The following is an 18,051-nucleotide window of genomic DNA, read 5'->3' on the forward strand; positions in this document are numbered from 1 at the left end:
AAGCTACAAAGCACTTCCTCATCTTACATTCAGTTAAAAAGAACCTGCCCTTTACAACTTCAGCTAAAAGATGAACCCTCTCTGACACCTAGAGGCAGGTAGCTGAGTGTACATGTGTTGGGTTGGCATGATTTTCATAGGCGACAACCTGATGTGCCTTTCGACTCAATTCAGGAAAGCTTTTCTTGGCGGGCTGGCCTGGAGTGGAGGAGAAGTATCTGTCTGAGAAGCCACACCAGGACACCCAGCCCTGCAGCCTCCATGGGGCAGCACGCTGGCCCTGGTGACAGAAACTGCTGCTCCAAAGCCAGGTGGCTCTTTCTCAACAAGGCCCACCCAGGAGCCACTCGGCAGGGAAATGAGTGGGAGTTGACCCCAGTCTGTTGAGAAGAACAAGGAGAGGACAGGAAGGGATTCTACACCTGTCTCACTCCAAGCCTACAAGTAGCTCAAGAGTTGTGAAACTCAACCTTTTAAGGGAAGGCTGGAGCAGGATACAAACAGAGAAGATGCAACGTTTTCCCTGAAGGAAGTTCAAAGCTCTTCCGATGAGTCTGATGAGGATTCGGTAAACTTTGGGTGTCCTCTGTGTCTCCGGGGCATCTAGCTCTTGCCTGAATAGGAAAAATTCCAAAGGCAAAGAGAGATAAGCCAATAAATAAGAGAACAAGCTCTACTTCTTCTTTTTCCCTCCATTATGAAAACCACCAGCTCAGGAGGCAAGGCCATGATCATGGGCATGTGGACTTTTTTTTTTTCCAAAAGTTTGTACATTTTGATGAGTTTTTTTGTCTGTTTTACTGTGGCTTCTGGACTTCAAATCAGCACTTGCAGGTAATGGGGTTTTTGAATAGTATCACCGGGTATGAAAAGTTTTCCCAAGAAATCACAAAAGATTGTTCATTTTTTTCTTTCTTTTTTGGTCAACATTTTGCCGCACTCAAGTCAGTGTAAGTCCTAGCAAAAAGACGGTAGTTAGGACGCAACTGTTGCTGTAGATGACGTGACATTGGTTGAATTTGTGCTGACATTTGTGTAACTCCCCTCGCTGTTTGTGTTTGACTCATTAGGGGGCACTTGGCTGGAGTTGGCTCGAAGGATTGCTCCCGCCGCACTGCAATGTGGCCGTGGACCCGGTTCTGGGGTGTAGGTAAAGGTAAGGCTGGTGGAATAAACGATTCCATCATTACGGACCAAAGTTACTGGAACCTGGACTGGCTGCCGGACCCATCTCCAACCTTCTCGGAATGCAGAAATGTCTGGGACAACACAGAGCACACTTTCTCCACATCTGTACATAGTTTCAGCTTCTACATCCCCAAACCACACTCGTAAATTTGGAGTGAATTGCTGTCTTGTAAGTTCAAGATTGCTACATCCCCACTGCCATTCAACTGAAGACTTTCTACAACAGGCACCGGTGTGACTGGGGTAAGGACAGGGCCCATCCCCTCGTAAAATGTATATACTCTGCCTTATCCGTACTAATGATTGTCCAGGAAGCGCCATCATTTATCATCTCTTTATTTGGTTCCTTTGGGCATGGAGTGGACTGAAACTGAATTATTCTTTCTTGAGAAAGACACAAGTACATTCTTTCTGTATCCTTAAGGTAAAATGCACATTTATGGCACTGTGACACAGGATCATCTGCATCCAGTAATGAGGTTTGCTTATCAACTTTCCTAATTATCAATCTTGGGAGTGCCATGCCGGTAACTGAACACACAAGTGTGACTGTTTGTCCATAATGGATGTATCCATCGCGGACTGTGAATTCTTCTCTTTCTGATTCATCGTCATCCAAGAGATGAATGTAAAATGCTCCCCACTGCTGAGAACTGGCGTGGAAATTACCTCCTTCTACATGCAAGCATCTGGTACTAACTGTCTGGGATCGAAGCCGATTAAACAGAGCCACCTTCGTTCCTGAGGCAATGCATAAGTCAGCATTTTTCAATGACTGCTTCTTTTTGGAAGGTTTGGAGATGACTTTTATCCGCTTGCTGAGGAACACACCAATGTCATCACTATTGCCATAGAACATCTTTACAGACAGCATGAAGTGCTTTCTCTTGTCTGAGTCAGATATATACAATGTTTTGGCCATGCAACAGTTCTTTCCTTCCCAGTTTAGCTGCTGCATTTCTTGGTCACTATTTCCTATTCTAATAAATGCACAGGGTTGAGACTCTTGTTCAGAACAACCATCGCATTCCGTTTGTTCTTTTTTTCCTTCCATCCACTGCCCATAAGATACACACAAGGAGGAGGGCAAAAAAATCTTTTTTCATTTCCATATGACTTCTGTGCAACTTTTGCATGAAGAATAAGTACTGTTTGATCCCCTTGCTCCTTTAAATAATTTCACATAGCTTCCCTAGTAAATCATTTAGGTGGAAGCCACTCACCAAATTTTCTTTTAATCCATGCCATGGTACTTCAAGAACATGTTAAGGTAAGCCACAGGCTGGAACACTTCGATGCACCTCAAAACACCTCAGCCAGTGTATCTGTATCATTCTCCTTTCCTTTTGAGAGCATAATGGTTCTGAAGAGCTATAATGCTTCCATTTCAATGATACTTTCATAATTTCAATGACCTGTCACAGCAGGTGCCATCTTCCACCCATGTGGACTTTCGAGTCAGCCAGAGCTGAGCCCAAATGTGTCCCTTGCTGGCTGCATGCTTGGGCACTCTCTTAACCTCTCTGATCCTCAGTTTCCTCATCTATAAAATGCGAATGACACTAGCATTTTCTCTCAGGGTTTATTGTATAGAATTAAGGGCCAGCAAATCACTTAGCACAGTGCCTTGCACATAAAAAGGGCTCCATAAATGTTATGCCTGGACTCAGTAAATATTTTAGTAAGTAGCTCCCGTAATGCTGGTGATTAATGTAAATAAGTGATTTAATTAACTAGAAGCAAATGGATCTTCCTGAATTACCTACCCTGGAATCCATCTCTCCAGCTTTGCTGGAACGTAGCCATGTCTATAGTGATTTTGGGGATCTTGCCTATTCATAAAGGGACTTTCTCAGTCGGCAGTGTGTTGAAAAGCTTCGAGTTGTGAGGTATGGAGGGGGTGGAAAAGGATATGATTATCTTAAATTATTCAGTGGGCTAATCTGCAGATTAGGGATTAAATTTAGTCCGTAACCTCCCAAAAAGAGGAATTAAATCCAACAGGAGAAAATTGAAGGGAACAGATTTCTGGGACTTTTTGTTTTGCTTTGTTTTCCTGATCCAGCCAGAGTTTATGGATCTTCTCTTGTGTATCAAGCACTGTTCTGGGTACCAGAGACACAAGTGGTGAACACAGTCCCTACCCTGATGGAGACTGCATCCTAATAGGAGATGGATAACAAGCAAGTAAACAAGTAAATAAACAAGACAAATTTAGATACTCATAAGTACTGTGAATAACATAAAAACTGAGTGATAAGATGGAGGATTATTGGTGACTGGGGATAAATTTCTTTCTTTTTAATTGAGATATAACTGACATTAACATTATAGTAGGGGCTTCCCTGGTGGTGCAGTTGTTAAGAATCCTCCTGCCACTACAGGGGACATGGATTCGAACCTTGGTCCAGGAAGATCCCACATGCTGCAGATCAACTGAGCCCGTGTGCCACAACTCCTGAGCCTGCGCTCTAGAGCCTGCAAGCCACAACTACTGAGCCTGCGTGCCACAACTACTGAAGCCCACGTGCCTAGAGCCCATGCTCCGCGACAAGAAAAGCCCCCGCTCACCACAACTAGAGGAAGCCCGCGAGCAGCAACAAAGACTCAATGCATCCAAAAATAAATTAATTAAATAAATAAAAATTTTAAAAAAACATTATATTAGTTTCAGGTGTACAGCTTAATGATTCAATATTTGTATGTACTGCAAATTATCACCACAATAAGCTTAGTTAACATCCATCACCACACACAGTTACAAAAAATTTTGGGGGGGAGGACGAGAAATCTTAAGATCTACTCTCTTAGCAACTTTCAAATATGCAATACAGTGTTATTAACTATAGTCACCATGCTGTACATTACATCCCCCTGACTTATTTATTTTATAACTGGAAGTTTGTACCCTTTGAGCCCCTTCACCCATTTCACCTACTCCCCACCCCACACCTCTGGAGTCACCAATCTAGTCTCTGTATCTATGAGCTTGTTTTTTGTTTGCTTGCTTGTTTGTTTTGGTTTTCTGTTTCTTAGATTCCACGTATAAGTAAGATCATACAGTATTTGTCTTTCTCTACCTGACTTATTTTACTTAGCATAATGCTCTCAAGTTCCAGCCATGTTGTTTCAAATGAGGTGATTTCCTTTTTTCTTTATGGCAGAAAACTATTCCACATTATATATACCATGTTTTTCTTTATCCATTCATCCATCATTGGGCACTTAGGTTGCTTCTGGCTACTGTAAATCGCGCTGCAATGAACGTGGGGATGGCTATATGTTTTCAAGTTCGTGTTTTCGTTTTCCTTAGATAAATACTACAGAACACATTTCTGCTCAAAGTAAGGAAGGACCTTTTGTCTCCAGGAGCTTCCCAAAGAAAAAGGGGTTGTCTCTAGAAGTAATGAGCTCCCTGTTGCTGGAGGTGACCAACTCTAAGCTGGATGAGCCATTGGAATGGGTCTTTAAGTCCTATGTCTGTGTAGCGTTTTACGGGTTCATAGGCACAAGATCAAGGGAGTTTACTGTTAGATCAATGGAGTTTTTTGTTCTTATGCCCTTTCTGCAGATGAAGAAAATGAGGCTCACAGAGGATACAAGTCTCACCCAATGTCACACAGTTGGGAGGTGGCACCACCAGGGTTGGCCCTATGGTCTTTCAGCTCTAACTCCAGTGCTCAAGCCACTCAAGCAAGCCTCAGTGATGACCAGCATCCACCCATTCCAGCTCATCACTGGAGGCACTTTTTAAAAATACAGATTCCTGAACATCATCCCAGACCTACTGGGCCCCAAACTTCACAGATGGTTTTTATAATCAGCAAATTCAGGGTAAAGCTACCTCTGGGTTGTGCAAGAGGGAGGTCTGACTGGGGAGGTCCCCGTTGACACTGTAAGCAGCCAGGTTTGGGATCCACTAGATGGTCTGTCTGTAGGGCCTTTTCAACTTGAAAATTATCTGACCTAAAGCAGCTGGAATTTGGGGGCAATTTCTGTAGATCCACTGAGATCTGCTATTGGTAACTAGATCCACTTCCCACTGGGTTTACTATTCCCAGTTGTTCACACAGAGCCCACCAGCCCTTTCCCTGGACAGATTCAAAGGTGCCAATCCTTCAACCAGTCCTGGTGAAGCCAGCCGCTCTCAGCATTTCCGGGGCCATCAGCTTCCTGGCTACTGGCGCATCTGAGGGGACCCTCCCAAGTCCTGCCGTTGGCCCCGTGTCAAGAAGAACAGCTGCTGGCAGCAGGGGACTCAGTCCGTGTGAACGTGCTACAAACCAGTCTTTAGGTAGAAATGCTTTAATCAGCTGTTATCACATTTGATTGAAATGATGGCTGGTTTCACAGCACAGACTGACATGCAGCTGTCCCTATGGGCCACTGTCTTCCTGGCCTTGGGTGGGTGCTGCCTAAGCCTTAGGGTAGCACGTGCAAAGCAAGAAGTAAAGCCCAGGCACTGCTCCATCCGGAATAGTGATTGGGCAGGTCTAGCCAAGAGGCCAAGGACTCCCTGGCCCCAGTCAGCCTGACCTGATTATTGTTTACAAGAGCAAAACCAGGAGGTTTGCATAGAAATGAGAATGCCCATAATCCAGATGTAGGGAAATCCACCCACAGTCCTCCAAGCTTTACAAGGTACCTCAAGGTTCAGAATACTTAGGGACATGGTATGTTCTTACCATTGCTGAAGCCAGCAGTCTCCAAACTGGGGGTGATTGCACCCCATGGTTCACATGACTGTTAAGGGACATATTGGACCTTTTATTCCTATTTATTTTTATCTTGATCTTAAGATTTCTATTGCACAGTTATCATAATACTAGATAATGTAACTGCTGAGTTCTTCTTCTATGCCAGGCAATGTTCTAAGAGCTTACATATATAGATATTATTATTTGTACTTTATAAGCACAGACAGGTCAAGTGATCCCTTCAATGTCACACAGCTGAGAAGTGGCAGAGCTGCGATTTGAACCCCAGAGTCTAGCTACAGAGTTTACATTTATAACTACTACACGATTCTGTCTCATGTATAAATACAATTTACAAATTTTAAACAAATAACATATATGTGGGTTGCATGCTCAAGTTTTTGTTTCGTTTTTAACTGAAGAAGGTATTCAATAAAAAAAAAAATACCCTTTGGAGAAAATGTTGATGAATTCAGATAAAAAATTAAGCTATTTCCATGGGAGCTTCTGGGGCAGGAGGGATAGTTGTCAGGCTCGTTAAAGTCTTAGGGTACCACCATGAGTTCAAAAGCTACTGGAGGGACTTCCCTAGTGGCACAGTGGTTAAGAATCCGTCTGCCAGTGCAGGCGACATGGGTTCGAGCCCTGGTCCGGGAAGGTCCCACATGCCGCAGAGCAACTAAGCCCGTGCGCCACAACTACTGAGCCTGCGCTCTAGAGCCCGCGAGCCACAACTACTGAAGCCCTTGAGGCTGAGCCCGTGCTCCGCAGCTGGAGAAGCCACCGCAGTGAGAAGCCCTCGCACCGCAACGAAGAGTAGCCCCTGCTCAATGCAACTAGAGAAAGCCCGCGCCCAGCAACGAAGATCCAATGCAGCCATAAATAAACAAACAAACAAACACATAAATAAAAAGCTACTGGAAATGAGTCTTCCACAGACCAATCATTGTATACCATCTTCACAGCTATTATCATGTCTTTCAGTACTTTTGTCTAATTTCACATTTTTCTTTAAATCGGCTTCTTTTTTAAAACTTAATGAATTTTCGAAAGAAACACTGTATTACCACTGCAAATGGAAAAGCAGCATCTCTTGCAGAGATGCCACCATCTCATTATAAAGTATTAGAAAAATTCTACTCGAAAGGTCTTGTTTTTAGGAAAATAATAACAGCTAATTTTTTTTTAATAGGAAGCAATGTTCTTGAATTCCAGAAAAAAAGTCCAGGCCGAAAATACTGACTTGAGAATTAGCCACACATTTAACAAAAAACCTTTTGAATGTACACTTTGTCTTCAGAGTGGAAATAATTAGACAAGAGATGACAAAATTGCAAATGCTTTCATGTGTCTCATAAGACAAAATGCTTACTTTTGAGGTAATTTTGACTCTTTTAATATTTTAAATTTTACCCCCAATGAAATAGAATTACATTGAGGAGGATATATGTAATTATTAAAATTTAGCAAAAATTACTTCTTTGGTATACATATTTAATCAAACCTAATTGGAATCATTTGTTACTAGAAGGTCATGTAATATTAGATAAGATGAATGAGCGTTCTCTTTTTATCCATTAAGTCCATGATGTATTAATAAACTTAACTAGAATGGTGATCAAGAAGGATGATGTGTCTAATAACAGCTAATATTTTATAGTGCCAAGTATTTTATAGTGCTAAGTACTGTTCCAAGTGCTGGAAATATATTGCATTTACGATAGCCCTACTAGGCAGGCATTAATGTTATCCCCATTTTGCAAATGAGGGTCAGGGATTTTTCGCAATTTCTGCAAGTTGACACAACAGTTGAGGCCGAGGTAGGATCTGAACCCAGGCAGCCCCACAGCAGGCTCAGGGTTGTTGCCCATTATATACACAGTGATGTTGCCTATAGCACTTCCTGCACCAAGGGAGAGGGCTGGAAGGGAGTGCCCTCCTACCCTCAACCTGGTTGGGGACCTACTGCTGGGCCTCTGTGGACTGCCCGGCTCCCTGTGGCCAAGTCAGATAAGTCACTGCACTTTCCTCCTCCAGTGGTGGGTCCAAAGTGGGAGTGCACGCCCCTCTATCACCAGGACCTGGCATGAACTGGCAATAAGAACACTGGCCTGGATTGGTTTAGAAGGATCCTCCCAAGATGGCAGCTTACAGCCAGAGAGGACCCAGCTGGTAAGAAGCTGCGGTGGGAACCCCTGGAGATAGAAACTGAGGCTGGGTGGGATGCAGCAAGGTGCAGGAGCTGCACCCCCAGCCACCCTGAGTTGCTGTGGGCAGACCTAGCACGGGAGTCCCGGAGAACCCACAGAAGTGCCCACAAAAGAAAGACAGCTTCAAAAATCTCCCAGGTCTGGAGAGCACAGAGTCAGATTATTCCAGCCCCAGCCAAGTAAGGAGTCTCCACGCCTTGGCTCTCCTCCCACTCCCGTTCCCAGCTCTAGGAGAGGGGAGGCTTACAGAAAGAGAAGCTTGCCACCATCACGCCCTCCCAGGCTAGCGGTCTGGAGACAGGGAGAATGAAAATCCCACAAGACTCTCTTTTTTTTTTTTTGGTTGCAGCACACGGCATGTGGGATCTTAGTTCCCTGACCAGTGATAGAACCCGTGCTCCTTGCAGTGAAAGCGCAGAGTCTTAACCACTGGACCACCAGGGGAAGCCCAAGACATTTTGTTTGTTTGTTTGTTTGGTTTTTTTTTTTGGTGGTACGAGGGCCTCTCACTGCTGTGGCCTCTCCCGTTGCGGAGCACGGGCTCCGGACGCGCAGGCTCAGCGGCCATGGCTCACGGGCCCAGCCGCTCCGCGGCATGTGGGATCTTCCCGGACCAGGGCACGAACCCGTGTCCCCTGCATCTGCAGGCAGATTCTCAACCACTGCGCCACCAGGGAAGCCCCCCAAGACATTTTTAAAGAGAATTTTATGATTGTATCTAAACAGTCCTGCTTGTTCAATTTTCAAGAATCCTTTCTCAGCTACATCTTTTGGGGTGGGAGGAAAGGAACTGGAAAATCCAACCATGTAACCAGGCAAATGGAAACTGCAATACTTCCCAATAAATGGAAGTGTGCCTTCCTCTGTTAGTCCCTTCATATTATGACATTGCCAACATAGAGCATGATTCAGGAAACCGCGTGACAGAAGGACGAAGGACCAAGGACCCTAGGGACAATCATTATATTAGATATGTATTACCGAAGTTGAATTTCTTCCTTAATTTTTGGATTAACAATCAATACAAATAGAAAGCCTAATATTTCCTCCCTGGTCCCCAGTATAACACCAGTGAACTGCATTTTGAAAATTCAGTGAGGGAACTATTACAGGTTCTTAAGCAAAAGAGAAATGTGATAAATTCTGTGCTTGTGGAAGTTGACCTTGTGGCAGGGGACTAGGAGTAAGAAGGCCCAGGGAGGTTTGAGGGGGAGGGGAAGAGATCCTGCCTAAGATGGACAGGGTTTGCTAAATCTCTGATTCAGCAGTTGGGGCGGGGTGGTGAGGAGAGGCTTATTAACAATCAACAAGCCTTTCCAGGACATTCTAAATAATGGTGACTGCCCCTCTCCCAGCAGCACAGGACAGCCCGCATCTATCAGTCAGAAAAGGAGTGAGCCAAAAAAAGGGAGGAAAAGCAAAATGGAAAGGCAAGCTGGCTGAGCCAGTCAGGTTGGGCCTCGGCCCAGCCCATCCACAGAAGGATCAGATAAGTTCCAGAGGGCTCACCCGAACTGTTTTTCCTCCTTGTCATGAGTGAATGAGAAAGGGAGGAGGTAGGCTTGGCAGGACCAGACTGCAGCGGCCATGCCCAGATCTTCCTGGTTTACCCAGACTATGCTGATAATAAGGGCACCCCAGGGAAATTTAAAAAACCAAGGAGGAAGTCTCCCACAAGAGCTCATGAGAAAGCATTTGACAGAATCCATGCTCACTTCAGAACACACACAGCCACACACATACTGAAAAGACCCTTACAGAGCAGCTGTTTAGAAGCAAACAAATCAAAACCGCTGAGAATAAGTCAAGTGACTCTAGAGGATGAGGAATTATGTGCTGTCCTGCGGAGAGAGATGGAGGAGGGGGCAGGAGTCAGGTTAGGTTGGAGTTCTAATCCTTACTCACTTCTGAGCTGTGAGGTTTGGGCAAAATGCTTAGATTCTCCCATTCTCAGTTTCTACACCTGTAAAATGGGCTCGGTCACCGCTACCTCTGAGACTTGATTTGAAGGTTAAATGAGATGGCATAAGTGAAAGTGTGCAACCCAGGGTCTCACACACAATAAGTTCTCAAGGTCTTAAATACTATTACCAAGTGTCCATAATGTAGTATTTTGTTTCTTTCTTTGTTTGTCGTACAAAAATGTTAACTGTACTAAAATCTGTCGTCTTTTCCTTTATGGTTTTGGGGTTTTGTGCCTTGCTTTAAAACATGCTTCCCAAGTCCATATTATAAAATTATTCTCCTATATATTTTTCAAACATTTTTCATATATATATTATATGTGTGTGTGTGGGGGGGGGTTGCGGTACGCGGGCCTCTCACTGTTGCGGCCTCTCCCGTTGCGGAGCACAGGCTCCGGACGCGCAGGCTCAGCGGCCATGGCTCATGGGCCCAGCCGCTCCGCGGCATGTGGGATCTTCCCGGACCGGGGCACGAACCCGTGTCCCCTACATCGGCAGGCAGACTCTCAACCACTGTGCCACCGGGGAAGCCCTGTGTGTGTGTTTTGATGTTTGTTATAAAATAGTGATCTGACTTTATTTTTTTCTAAATACATTGTTAGTTGTCCCAACACATGAGTCAAGTAGGTCAGACATTTCCCACCGACTTAAATTACAGTTTTATTTATGTGTATCTCCATACATGCCTAGGTGTATGTCCAGATTCTCTCTTCAGGTCCAATTGATCGATTTGATCTTCCCTGTAACAGTACCACAATGTTATAATTAAAATAACCTTGGAGAAGATTTTGATTTATCTAGGGCAAGTTTTCCACCCTCTCATTACACTTCTTTTGCAATAATTTACTAGAATTCTTCTGCATATTCTCCTCCAGATGAACTTTTGAATCCATTTATTGAGTTCCAAGAAAAATTGGATTGGTTTTTTTACTGAGGTGACATGAGTTTATATATTATTTATGGGGTGCTGATTTATTCACAGTATTGAATATTTCCATCCTGGAGCATAAGACATCTCTCTATTTATCCAAATGTCCTTTTGTGTACATGTACATTTCTTTAGCTTTGTTCCTAGGTTTTTTGTTTTGTTTTGTTTTCGTTTGGACACATTTGTGAATGGTATTTTTTTCATGGAGTTTTATAATTAGTTATTGGTGGTACATAGAATAATCCATCAACATTTTTTTTTTTTTTTTTTTTTTTGTGGTACACGGGCCTCTCACTGTTGTGGCCTCTCCCATTGCGGAGCGCAGGCTCCGGACGCGCAGCATGTGGGATCTTCCCGGACCGGGGCACGAACCCGTGTCCCCTGCATCAGCAGGCGGACTCTCAACCACTGCGCCACCAGGGAAGCCCTCCATCAACATTTTTAACACTGATGTTATATCCAGCAATCTTACTAAACTTTCATTAGTTTTAATAGGCTTTTTAAAGTTACCTGGGATTCTCATCAAATAATCATGTCATTTGTAAATAATAAGAGTTTTGTCTCTTTGCTTGAAATTTTTTTTCTGGTTTTATTGTAAGGGCAAGAAACTATCTTCCTTTGGCTAGATTTTTAAATGTTGAATAGATGTAGTAGTAGTAGGCATTCCTGTCTTATTCCTGACTTTAACAGGAACGTTTATAGTTTTTCACCATTAATGTGATATTTGGTATAAGCTTATCGAGTTAAGGTAGCTTCTTTCATTTTCAGAATTGCTAAGATATTTAATCAGGTATTGATCTTAAATTTAGTTGAATACTTTATATTTTCAGCTTTATTAGAGTATAATTGATAGGAATTGTATATATTTAAGGTACACATGTTTTGATATACGTACACATTGTGAAGTGATCACCACAATCAAGCTAATTAACGTATCAATCACCTTACATAATTATCAGTTTTTTGTTTGTGTGTGTGTGTGTGTGTGTGTGTGTGCCCTGAGAACACTTAAGATCTACCCTCTTAGAACACTTCAAGTATACAATACAGTAATATAGTATTATTAGCTGTAGTCACCATGCTGTACACTAGATCTCCAGAACTCATTCACATGGTATAACTGAAACTTTGTACACTAGATGTTAAATACATTTCAAAGTGTTTTCAGATGATCATAAATTTTTTTCTCTATAGATTTATTACTGGAAAGAATTTCTTAATAGATTCCCTAATGTTGAACCATCCTTGAAACTTTGGAATAAACTCTACTGTTTTGATTTTTTTTTTACTGCACTGAGGATTTAATTTATTAATATCTTGTTTAGGATATTTGCATATCTGTTCATAAATATATTGATCCCACAGAATAGATAATATATTGGTCTATACTTTCTCTGTTTTTTTTTATGCTATCATCATCCTGTTTTATTATGTTATTAAGTAACGCTAGCCAAGTCAAATGAGTTGGGATATTTCCCCATCTTTCTATGCCCTGAAGCAATTTATATACTGTATGGAATAGCTTAAAGGTTTGATATAACTTGATTTTAAAATCGTCTGAACCTAATATCTTTTTCTCAAGCTGAAGGAAACAGAGTAGGGGTGAGATAAGTTTTCCAAGAACTTTTAAATTTCTTCTAGGATTATTCAACTATTCAGGTTTTCCATTTCTTCATGTGTCAATTTTAAATATTTTCCTGAAAAATCACCCAGTTCATCTTTTTTTAAAAACAGCTTTATGGTGGCTTCCTTGGTGACACAGTGGTTGAGAGTCCACCTGCCGATGCAGGGGACATGGGTTTGTGCCCCGGTCCAGGAGGATCCCACATGCCGCGGAGCAGCTGGGCCCGTGAGCCAAGGCTGCTGAGCCTGCACGTCCGGAGCCTGTGCTCCGCAATGGGAGAGGCCACAACAGTGAGAGGCCCATGTACCGCAAAAAACAAAACAAAACAAAACAAAAATCCAGCTTTATAGAATATAATTCAATACCATACAAGTCACACATATGAAGTGTACAATTCAATGGTTTTTAGAATACTTACAGAGTTGTGAAACCATCACCGCAATCAATTTTAGAACATTTCCATCATCCCCCAAAGAAATGCATACCCATTAGCAGTCATGCTCCATTTCTCTCTCACTTCACCCAACCCCAGCTCTAGTCAACCACTAATCAACTGTATACCAAAACATGTTATCTTCCCATAGAGAGAGTTTTAATACTTCCTTTTCAACATTGATGCCTTTTATTTTCATTTTCTTGCCTAATTTCCTGGCTAGAACCTCCAGTACAATGCTGAAGTGACAAGAGTGGATATCTTTGTCTTGTTCCTGATCTTAGGAGAAAAGCATTCAGTCTTTCACCATTAAGTATTTAACTGTGGGTCTTTTATAGGTGCCTTTTATCAGGTTGAGGAAGTTTCCTTTTATTCTTAGTTTGCTGAGTGTTATTATCATGAATGGGTGTTGGATATTGTCAAATGTTTTTTCTGCACCTACTGAGATGATCATGTGATTTTTTTCCCTTTATTCTATTAATATAGTGTATTTCATTGATTGATTTTCAGTGTTGAGCCAACCTTGCATTTTGGGGATAAATCTCACTTGGTCATGGTGTATAATTCTTTGTATATGTTGCTGGATTCAGTTTCTAGTATTTTGTTGAGAATTTTTGTGTCTACGTTCATAAGAGATATTGGTTGGTAGTTTCCTTTACTGTGATGTCTTTGTCTGGTTTTGGCATCAAGGTAATACTGGCCTCAGAGTGCATTGATACATGTTCCCTCCTCTTGCTTTTTGGAAGAGCTTGTGAAGATTTGGTATTAATTATTCTTTATAATTTGATAGAGTTTACTGAAGTTACTAGTGGGCTTTTGTTTGGGGAAGTTTTTAAATTAGTCATTCAGGCCCTTTACTTGTTATAGGTCTATTCAGATTTTCTACTCTTGAGGCTGTTTCAGTAGTTTGTGTCTTTCTAGGAATTTATTCATTTTACTCACATTATCTACTATGTTGACATATACTTGTCACTCATTTCATCTTTATTTTCAATTGTAAGAATTGAGTTTTTCAAAATGTTCTCTTGGTTTTCAAATTCATTTTTAATGTTTTAAAATCCTTTTCATTGAAAAGATTTATTTTATATTTGGAACCATTCTGCCACCCTATTTTACGTGTTGCAATTTTGTTGTTTCTTTTCAATTTTTCCTTTGTTTTTTTTTTTATGTCCCACTCCACTCACTTAAATTTTTAACACTCAATTTTCCATAAATGTCTAAAAATAATCAGTATATTCATTATCAGTTTAATAGAATAGTAAAATTTACAGTTTCACATCCTCCCAATTCTGCCCACATAGTGATCACGTCCCATTAGATCTAGATTATTAACTCTTTTGTTTTTTACATTATGGATCACATTTAGATTTAAAACTAACTTTACAAGTTTCTCATAATCCTCATCTTCTTGTTTCTTGTATATAGTTTTTACTTTACTGGACTATATCCTCAAATAGTCTTTTCAAAGATAATTTTCTGTTCTAACATGCCCTTACATGTCTCAAAATATCTACTTTGCCTTTCTAATTGAAAGCTGCCTTACCTGAATATAGAATTCTAGGCTCAAAATATTTTTTCTCAGAACTTTGAAAATACATCACTGGTCTTCTAGCCATTGGGGTCATCATTAAGAAGCCTGATGCCAATTTGTTTCTTGCTTACTTTCAAGAAGGTTGCATTTCACTCGTGAGGTTTTAAGAATTTTCTCTTACTCTTTGGAATTTTGAAATTTTGCCAGGATCTTAACCCATTTGTGCTTATATATTTTGCCCTTCCCACAGGTCCCGATATTACTACATGCACATGAAATTTTTAAAGAAAACTATAAGTTCTCCATCCTTCCTGCATGTTACCCTACTTTCCTTCTGCTTTACAATATAAATTTTTCCTAAAGGAAGGCAGTCTGTCCTTATGGAATCAAAGAGAAAAAAATTTTTAAATAGGAGTATATTTGCTTTACAATGTTGTGTTAGTTTCTGCTGTACAACAAAGTGAATTAGCTATATGTATACATATATCCCCTCCCTCTTGAGCCTCTCCCCCACCCCTCTAGGTCATCACAGAGCACCGAGCCGAGCTCCCTGTGCTATACAGCAGCTTCCCACAGCTATCTATTTTACACATGGTAGTATATATATATATGTCAGTGCTACTCAAAGAGAAAATTAATCTATGTTCCAGCCACCTGCTTGCCACCAGCACCTAACAAGTTACTTGGCACTTAGCAGATGTTAATAAATGTTTAAAGAAGTAAATGCTTTTTTGCAACAGGTTTCCCGCCAGGACACAGGTGTCGTGAAAACCACCGCTAAACCTAAGCAAAAATGGGAAAGGAGAAGACCCACATCAACATCGTTGTCATTGGACACGTAGATTTGGGGAAGTCCACCACTACTGGCCATCTGATCTACCAATGTGGTGGGATCGACAAGAGAACCACTGAAAAGTTCAAGAAGGAGGCTGCCAAGATGGGAAAGGGCTCCTTCAAGTATGCCTGGGTCTTGGACAAACTGAAAGCTGAACGAGAGCATGGAATCACCATTGATATCTCCCTATGGAAATTCGAGGGCAGCAAGTACTATGTGACCATCACTGATGCCCCAGGGCACAGAGACTTCATCAAAAACATGATTACAGGCACATCCCAGGCTGATTGTGCTGTCCTGATTGTTGCTGCTGGTGTTGGTGAATTTGAAGCAGGTATTTCCAAGAATGGGCAGATCTGTGAGCATGCCCTTCTGGCCTACACTCTAGGTGTGAAACAACTAATTGTTGCAGTTAACAAAATGGATTCCACTGAGCCACCCTACAGCCAGAAGAGATAAGAGGAAACTGTTAAGGAAGTCAGCACCTACATTAAGAAAATTGGCTACAACCCCGAGACAGTAGTATTTGTTACGATTTCTGTCTGGAATGGTGACAACATGCTGGAGCCAAGTGCTAACATGCCGCGGTTCAAGGGATGGAGAGTCACCCGTAAAGATCACAATGCCAGTAGAACCACACTGCTTGAAGCTCTGGATTGCATCCTGCCACGAACTCGCCCAACTGACAAGCCCTTGCATTTGCCCCTCCAGGATGTCTACAAAATTGGTGGCATTGGCACTGTCCCTGTGGGTAGAGTGGAGACTGGTGTTCTCAAACCTGGCATGGTGGTCACCTTTGCTCCAGTCAACGTGACAACTGAAGTGAAGTCTGTTGAAATGCACCATGAAGCTTTGAGTGAAGCCCTTCTTGGGGACAATGTGGGCGGGCTTCCATGTCAAGAACGTGTCTGTCAAAGGTGTTCATCGTGGCAATGCGGCTGGTGACAGCAAAAATGACCCACCGATGGAAGCAGCTGGCTTCACAGCTCAGGTGGTTATCTGGAACCATCCAGGCCAAATTAGTGCTGGATATGCACCTGTGCTGGATTGTCACACAGCTCACATTGCTTGCAAGTTTGTTGAGCTGAAGGAGAAGATTGTTTGTCATTCTGGGAAGAAGCTGGAAGATGGCCCCAAATTCTTGAAATCTGGTGATGCTGTCATTGTTGATATGGTTCCTGGTAAACCCAGGTGTGTTGAGAGCTTCTCTGACTATCCTGCTCTGGGCTGTTTTGCTGTTCATGTCATGAGACAGACGGTTGCTGCAGGTGTCATCAAAGCAGTGGACAAGAAGGCAGCCGGAGCTGGCAAGGTCACCAAGTCTGCCCAGAAAGCTCAGAAGGCTAAATGAATATTATCCCCAATACCTGCCACCCCAGTCTTAATCAGTTGTGGAAGGAGGTCTCAGAACTGTTTGTCTCAATTGGCCATTTAAGTTTAATAGCAAAAGACTGGTAAATGATAACAATGCATCGTAAAACCTTCAGAAGGAAAGGAGAATGTTTTGTGGACCGTTTGTTTTGTGTGTGGCAGTTTTAAGTTATTAGTTTTTAAAATCAGTACTTTTTAAAAAAAAATTATTATTATTATTATTTTGCAGTATGCGGGTCTCTCACTGCTGTGGCCTCTCCCGTTGTGGAGCGCAGGCTCCGGACGCGCAGGCTCAGCGGCCATGGCTCACGGGCCCAGCCGCTCCGCGGCATGTGGGATCTTCCTGGACCGGGGCACAAACTCGTGTCCCCTGCATCGGCCGGCGGGCTCTCAACCACTGCGCCACCAGGGAAGCCCTAAAATCAGTACTTTTAATGGAAACAACTTGACCAAAAATCTTTCACACAATTTGAGACCCATTAAAAAAGTTTAATGAGAAAAAAAAAGTAATGAATGAGCTGTGTTGTTGCACACTGGATATCCTGACGTATCTCTTGATATTAAAAAAAAAAACATAAAAAAATGCCAGATAGGCTTCCCTGGTGGTGCAGTGGTTGAGAGTCCGCCTGCCAATGCAGGGGACATGGGTTTGTGCCCCAATACGGGATGATCCCACATGCCACAGAGCGGCTAGGCCCATGAGCCATGGCCACTTAGCCTGCATGTCCAGAGCCCTTGCCCCGCAATGGGAGAGGCCACAACAGTGAGAGGCCCGCATACAGCAAAAAAAAAAAAAAAAAAAAAAAGCTAGACAAAAATTTTTGAATATATTTTAAAATTCATGACTGAGATAGAAAGAAAGTAAGGGAGATACCCAAAAGCCAAAGATGAGATGGAAGCCAGATTCCAAATAAGTCAGCAAGAGCTGGAACCAGAGGCATCTCCTGCTCCTCTGTGACCCAGAATAAGAGTTTTAACTGGTGTCATGAGGGAGAGGAGGCATGATGTAGGGACTTGGCAAGGTGAAGTTCAGATTGGTGACCACTGCACAAAGCTCAGTTTCCCAGCATCTCAGTAAAAAAATAATCTATCTATCTATCTCTCTCCCTATATATATATATCTTCTGCTAAGCAAGAGAGGTAATACACTTATCTGTCACAAGCTTGACATGGATAAACCAGAGTTTATCCATGTTTTTACAGAACAATTTATACTACTTCTGTAGTGTAAAAAAAAAAAAAAAAGAGTTGTCTTGCAAAGCAAAAGTCA

The 18,051-nt window shown here is 42.2% G+C and overlaps 2 pseudogenes; one reads left to right on the forward strand and one right to left on the reverse strand.

Moving 5' to 3' along the window:
• Positions 1-975: 975 nt before the first annotated feature.
• On the reverse strand, positions 976-2,436 carry LOC131758062 (recombining binding protein suppressor of hairless-like; annotated as a pseudogene).
• Positions 2,437-15,313: 12,877 nt separating this feature from the next.
• On the forward strand, positions 15,314-16,974 carry LOC131758063 (elongation factor 1-alpha 1 pseudogene; annotated as a pseudogene).
• Positions 16,975-18,051: the final 1,077 nt, after the last annotated feature.

This window comes from Kogia breviceps, chromosome 6, assembly GCF_026419965.1.
Source record: "Kogia breviceps isolate mKogBre1 chromosome 6, mKogBre1 haplotype 1, whole genome shotgun sequence".
In the NCBI taxonomy this organism is placed as follows: Eukaryota; Metazoa; Chordata; class Mammalia; order Artiodactyla; family Physeteridae; genus Kogia; species Kogia breviceps.